Genomic DNA, 7,584 nt, shown 5'->3' on the forward strand with positions numbered 1-7,584 from the left:
GCGGCGGCCGGGGGTTCGCCTGTTCGGATCTTTGGCACGCACCGGCGCACTGCTTGGCAGGCCATGCTGTGGGGGCGCCCCACATAAAAAAAGTGGAGGAAGATGGGCATGGATGTTAGCCTGGGGCCAGTCTTCCTCAGCAAAAAAAGAGGATTGGCAGATGTTGGCACAGAGCTGATCTCCTCACACACACACAAAAAAGAACTCTTTCTCTAAAGGAAATATAACATGTAACTATAATTTAAAGGAAATCGTAAAGTTTTAACTCTTTAAAAGACCTGAGAAATAACTTAGTTCATCCTCTCATTTTCTAGATGTGGGCAGAGGTCTGGAGAGAGTATGACTTGCCCAAAGTCACACAACAAATTTGTAACAGAGTGATGAATTTGGGTGCTATTTTAAGTCTGCTTCCTTAGAAGTGTCACCGGTGTATGCCCCAAGTAGCTCGAAGGAAGTTTTAAAAGTGCTAAATGTAAGTCTCGTGCAGAGTAGCACCAGCAATAATAATAATAATAGCACCTCAGAGCTATGTTAGGAAAAGATACCATCGTCAACTGGCCTGAACCAGACCGAGTCCCATCTCAAGGGCAGTGCCTGCACAGACAGCCTGGAAGATGACCTAAAGTCGCTCTTTGCTTCATATTAATACTAAAATCTCTGCCCCAGGAGGAGCCTAAGCCTTATTAGCACAACATGCGATGTATGGGAGAGCACGTTTTCAAACTGCACCTGTGCGAGCTTGTACCCTTCTCTTCACACGATGATGAAACTTCCCTTTTGAATACTCATTCCTCACCCGAAATAAAAGACATCTGTTTTCTCTTGCTTGAGGAGCCATGGCTTTGGAAAGAATTCCATGTGGTCTCCTTATTTGTGGCAGATAAATTTTACTTTGTGTGATAACTACTTCTGGTGAAGGCTCTGATTTCAACTCACTAAGAAGCAGACCCACTTTGGTCCTGTAACAAAAGCAGACCCTGCAACAATGATTGATGGGAAGGTAATTTATTAAGGAGATGCTCCCTGGGGAGACTGGCAAGGGAATGGAGGGGCAAGATAGAGAAAAGGAGGAAGTCAGACTGGGGCACCCTCTCAGGCAAACACCTGTGGGAGGGGGGCCCACAAGGAACTCTGGAGGGTAAGTAGCATCCAAGGAATGGGTCGGCTTTCACACCTGCACACCCTCATCACTGGGTAAGAGGGAGGAGGAAGTGAACTCCCAGGAACCAACAGCCCAAGGGCAGTCCTCCAAAAAGAGAACTGCAGATGGCGGTTGGGGACAGAGCTCAGAAATGGTAAAAGGGACTCCAAAGGCTGCCAGGTAGAAGGCAGCTATGTGACAGGCTCAAGTTTTCTTGACCTCTTGCTGCTGCCCGCCAAAAGAGAGACACACATAGACTTGTTGGTAAGTGACTTAATGCTCACTCTCTCAAGATTAAAGATTAATAGATGTGTCTTATTTATTTTAAATTTTAGTCTTAAGCATGATGAGTATTCCCAGACCTTTAAATGTAAGCATCGTGCAGAGTAGCACCAGCAATAAGAAGAACTGCCATGCGCTTGGCATCTGCCTTCTGGAGGCTCTATGATGCATGGCTCCTGGGGATTCCATTCTGCCCCATTCTGTAAAGCCACCATAAACTCTGCCCCAAATAGAATCCCCTACCCTCAACTTTACATATGCCTCAAACGAGGGCCACACAGATTTGCTTTGTTTTCTGCAGAGCATTTTATTTTATGGAGTTGAAATTCCCTTTTCCTCCTGAGCAACATACATGCATTACAGGAGAGAGGTATACATACATGCTTCTTAGTCTTGAAAAATCTCTGCCAAGCCAACAGAAATGAGTTTTACTTTAATTATGTAACAAAACCCCAAAGTCTGAAGCCACAACATTGGCGTCCCTGCTCGGAATTTACAAACTGCCAGGGCAAAAAGATCAACAGCCCAATAGGAATATAGGCAACAGAAATGAGAAAGCAGTTGAGCGACTGAATGTAATAACTAACAATGGCCAGATCATATATAAAAACATAACTCTAATCCACAATCTGCAGCAACTAGTCCAGGGAGCCAAACCACAACCTCCTCAGCAATTGACCCAAAACAGCCAAGATTTAGTCAATAATTGACAGCTTTCCTAATTTATGCCCCTGCATCCAACTTGGGACTGACAGAGAAAGCCAAACACACTCACCTCACCTGTCGCCTACGCTGCTGCCGTGATTTAGCCTGCCTCCAGCTTCCCCAGGCCCACAGCAGCGAATCAGGCACACCTGAACTGAAGCCTTCTCTTCTTCCACTGTAAAGGTTTCCAGCTCGCCTACTGAGTCTGTCTCTGCCAAATGCAAGTGGTGGTGGCCAACTCCCTTGCTATCACAAGCACTGAATAAACAGCCTTTCCTTGTTCTCATTTGGCTAGTCTTTATTTCCGCATAGTTCATAAAGAAAATACAAACAGCCAATAAACGTGGGGGAAAAAAGCTTAACTGTAACTAATGAAAAAAAGGAATGCAAATTAAAACAACAAAGAAATACATTTTTTTGTTTGATTTGGAAGGCAGTTGGAAAGTACTAAGCAAAAGGTAAAAATGTGCATGCCCTTAAACCTAGTCATTCTAATTCTAACAATTCGTTTTGCAGAAATTGTCTCATAAATGCACAAAGTTATGTACAAAGATGTCCACTTTCTAAATATTTTGTACAGAATAAATGTCCAAAAGGGAAAGGGATAAAATATGAGACATCCATGCAATGGAATCCTGTGAGACTATCCAAAGAATATAATGTTGGTGATAGAGAGATGGCTGGGATAGATGGTAGAGCGAGAAAGACAAAACAGTACATATGAGTGCATTTGGTACATGCATGTGTGTGTGCAGGTATATCTCTCTGGCTGTTTAACACAATGCTGATAGTGGTTCATCCCAGAAGGGGGACTAGAGAACGGGAGAGGGGCTTTCACTTTATACATTTCTCGTTGTTCGTGGTTTTATGATGATCATATATTACCTTGGTATGAAAAAATTAAAATAAAAAGAATCAGCTGGGAAATGCAGTGTTTGCACGAAATGTGGTCCTCAGAGCCTGTTATTCACTCTATCACCTATTTTCTCATTTCTCTGTGTATTGTGGCTGAGTTATGCAGAATAAGGCTTGGGCATTGATAATAACTTTGATTCCTGGAACAATAGTGGAGATAATGAAGAGCCCACTTCATTGACAATACCCAGCCACGCCTTGTCGGAGACACGACAAACATTGGTGCAGGTGCTGGAACAATCAACTCTCATTTATCTGCCATTGTCTGGGAAGGAGTCCATCTACACTGGTGAATTTCCCCACATAATGGAAGCTTACCATCTGTTTCAAGTGCTAAATTTTTTTAAATTTAACTGTTTTATGAAGGAAACCTTTCCTAAATGGATTTCACATTCCTACCTTCTCAGAGAGAGTGATCTCAAAAAAAGTGATCACACTATAGCCAATTCCTAGTGATTCGGGGCGTAGTTGTGACTATCAAGCCCTAAGCTGTGGCTTATTTCAGTGCCCTATCCGGGAGCGACTGAAGCGGATGGCGAAGCTCACCTCGACTTTGAATCTTCACCAATTCCTGTGATTTTGAATTCCTGTCTGATTTGAAAGCTTCTGCCACTTCCTTCACTTTCAGCTGTCTTTTAAAGATAATATACACACTGGATCTCACCCTGTCTTGGGGGATGCTCCTAACTATTGCTCATACCTCATTTTATTTGACGCTCTATCCCAAAGTGAAGCCAGAGTAAAGATGGGCGTGAACATAGTTCCCTGGGGTGGGGGGGATCCCAAGAAGCAGAGCGAGGGTGTGTGGAAGGAGTGAGGAGCTGCCAGTAGAGGGGACGTTAATGAACAGGTTACTGCATGGGCAACAGGAACTCATCATCTCACCGGGGACCCTCTGAGAGTGGGGAAACACCTTCTTACTGTCCTACTGAGGAGTTAGGAAACTGGAGTATTTATTCACCAACTAGTTTCCCTCTTACCTGCCCTGTATGAAGATTGTTGTGGGGGGTGGGGAGAGATCAGATCTCTAGCACTTTAGGTCTGCATCTCTGCTGGGCCAGACAACGCCCTCAGACAGAAAGACACAGGAACAGGCTAAGGTGACACGAGAGAAGCACCAAAAGAGGAGGCTTCACCTTCATACACCCCGTGCAGTCAGCAAGATTATCCCATTTTACAGAGTAGAGGAGTGAGGGGGAGTTTAAACTACCTGCTCAGAGTCACACAGTCAGCCAATGATGGAGCTAGGATCCTACCTAGGTTCAACTGGCCCTAAAGTCTCTCTTGGCTGTCACAACTGGTTGCTGTGTGTCTGAGGGGCCTCTTAAGACCCTTATAAATTGTTGTATGTGAGAAATCAGCTGACCTAGATGATTAAGCCTGAGAAGTCATGACTCTGCCTCATTTCCTGATGTCCTGATCCCAGTGCCTAGAACAGCGCCTGGCACGAATGAATGAATGAGGCTACGTAAACTCTAAAAATGTCTTCTGTGGCCTAAGTGCAGGTATTGATGGGCCCTGGGTACATTATAGTAGACTGCCTAGAGGTGCAGCTGCTCCCTTCTAGGTGCACAGTTCCTGTGTGTGTTCATTCATTCATTTATTCAACTAATATTTATTGAGTACCTATTATATACAAGGCACCATGCTAAATGCTAAGTTTCAGTTGAGAGAAAAATATTCTTGAGCCTGCCTCCATGGAGTTCACAGTCTAGAGAAGGAGAGGCATTAATCAAAAGAATTATGTAAACCTGAAAAAGTCTCTTGTTCATCTTTCAATTTACAGGAAAAATAAAGAATAAGGAACATATTAGATGATGCCACAGAGAACTGTCAGCAAAATTCAGACTGTGGGAAACTCTACAGGACAAATACCCCACTTCTTCAACAAATAAACTCCATTAGGTAAAAGAGATTTAAAGATGTATCAACTAATTGCAATACGTGACTCTTGTTTAGATCTTGATTCAAACAAACCGTAAAAATTATAACATCTCTGAGATAACTGGAAATTTGGAACTGACTGGATATTTGTTATTGAAGAATCATTGTTCTTTTAGGTGTGATGGTATTGTGGTTATGTTTAGAAAAAAGAGGCTTTATTCTTAAGAGACACATACTGGAATCATTACAGATGAAATTATATGATGTCTTAGATTTGCTTCAAAATGGAAGAAGTGGACAGGGGCTGTAGTTGAAACAAGATTGCTCGGGAGCTGATAAAATGCGGAAGCTGGTGATGGCAGCATGGGAGTTCACAATACTATACCACCTACTTTCACTTGTTTGAAATTTTCAACAATAAAAAGTTTATGGAAAGAATCATACAAATATTTCACTATCAAATGAGATACATGTTATGAGGACCAAGTACAGGGTACCATGAGAAACTAGAACAGGTGAGCCCGCTAGATGGGGAGGCCAAGGAAGCCTTCCCTCACTAAAAAGTCTGTTTACTTTTCTGTCTTGATTCTTTTCATTTAAAAATACCATTTTGGGCAATATATTATTAAAGCCATTTTTCTTTTTCTTTGTTTGGCAGAAAAACTCTTTAGAGTATATAATACTAAGCAGCTATATTTTTCTTCCTACCTCTACTTTTGTTAAAGTTCTTATCTTCTTTTCTAACTTGAAACTTGTTGGTTTGAGTGGGAAACAAGTGGATTCAAGGATGTCATTACCCTAATAAAACCTCAGTGACTGAATATCCATCCCACCATTAAACAGTTACTGGGAGTGCTCACTTTGGCAGCACAGATACTAAAATTGGAACAATACAGAGAGGATTAGCATGGTCCCTGCACAAGGATGACCCACAAATGCGTGAAGTGTTCCATATTTTTGTATCTAAATGAGAAGACGGGTGTTAGATAAAACTATTGTGGTAATCGTTTCACAATGTATGTAAATCAAGCCATCGTGCTGTATGCCTTAAACTTATACAGTGATGTATGTCAATTATTTCTCAAGAAAACTGGAAAAAAAAAACACAATTACTGAGACACCCTGTGAAAAGAGTGTTAAGGGGTTTTAAATTATGGCCATAAATTCTTTGAAGTTCCTTCCATCTAGAGATGTAGATTGTGTCCCTTCCCATTGAACCTGGGCCAGCTTGTGACTACTTCAACCTAAAGAATATAGTAGAAGTGGCAATGTGTGACTTCCAAGGTCAGAAAAGGCCAAGAAGCTTCACCTGTTTCTTTTGGGACATTCACTTTGGGAGCCCTAAGCTTCCATGTAAGTAATCTAGTCAACCTGAGGCTGCCATGTTTTCAGGAAGCCCTAGCTGTGTGGGGAGGCCACATGTGGGTGCTCTGATCGACAGTCGCAGCTGGAGTTCCATCCTAGCTAGCATCAACTACCAAACCTGTGAGTGAAGAGGCCTCTAAATGATTCCAGTCCCCAGCTGTCAAGTCACCCTCAGCCATGAAGTCTTTGCAGCTTCATTCCCCCAACAACATGGAGCAGACACAAGCCATACTCACTATGCCTTGTTTGTGAGCGAAGTAAAATTGTTATTTCATGCCGCTAAGTTTGGGGATGGTTTGTTATACAGTAATAGCAACCAGAATAGGCCAACAGGAGTACTGGTAAGCAGACATACTTAGAAGTGCTGAGAGGGCTAGAGTTAAGCCTGGGGTTGAGGGTGGTGAGAGAAGCCATAACAGCAAATTAATTAATTCCATGGGGAATTGAGGAAAACCCAGATAACAGACTTTGATTCTGTTATTCTGTGACTAGCCCACTCCTTCCATAGGCCACTTTCAATGCTGGACAATACTCTAGGTATTTCAAGCAGAAAGGCATTTAATAAGGGACTTTGGTGCTCACAAGAGCACCAAGAGATCTGTGGAAAAGCTGGAGGTATGGGAGTCAGGGGCCACCGCTGGACCACACCACTGCAGCAACAGGTCGTGAAACTATGTTTGCTCTGCCCTCACAAGCGCCACCAGCACAGTCCCCTCATACATATCACTGCAAACATGGAGGTCAATCAGATGTTGCCCATCAACCACCATCTCTGCAGAAAGGTGGCCTCCACATCCCTTCCACCATCCAAATTTTACGTGACTAAATATCACTGGCAAAAACTGAATCTAGAATCTTAGCAGCTGCAAGGGAGCTTGGAAGGGCTAGGGAGTCTAGTTTTTAGACTTCTAGCTTCTACAGTATGGTGGGAGATGGAACATAGAATTACATAAAAGTCAAAAACCTTGAACCCCAGGGGGTTCTTTTTCCTCTTGGAGGTGGCAGGAGGACCAAGATGAATTCAGGTTTTCAATTTTGATATTTATGAATTTAAATCATTGGTTCTAAATCCCCTTTAGAAAATAATCAAATTTTCGTTTTAGAGAAGAGGGAGGGTAAAACAGGGCATGACATAAAGAATCTGTATTGTTAGAACACATACACAGAACCAGGACCAGATGCAACAGCTGTGCTGAAAAGGAGACCTGGGTCGCCAGCTGAGAGGAGGAGTCAGCATTGGAGAGGGGCAGAGCATGGTCGGCTTCCATCATTACCATCACACCTGTGAAGTG

At 42.9% G+C, this 7,584-nt stretch overlaps 1 non-coding gene across 1 annotated transcript; it reads left to right on the forward strand.

The window, feature by feature from the left end:
- The first annotated feature begins 5,779 nt into the window (after nucleotides 1-5,779).
- Nucleotides 5,780-5,886, forward strand: LOC131418824 (U6 spliceosomal RNA). Its single transcript, XR_009223062.1, has one exon. It is a non-coding gene; the product is annotated as a U6 spliceosomal RNA (small nuclear RNA).
- Nucleotides 5,887-7,584: the final 1,698 nt, after the last annotated feature.

The sequence above is a fragment of the Diceros bicornis genome, chromosome 19, assembly GCF_020826845.1.
Source record: "Diceros bicornis minor isolate mBicDic1 chromosome 19, mDicBic1.mat.cur, whole genome shotgun sequence".
In the NCBI taxonomy this organism is placed as follows: domain Eukaryota; kingdom Metazoa; phylum Chordata; class Mammalia; order Perissodactyla; family Rhinocerotidae; genus Diceros; species Diceros bicornis.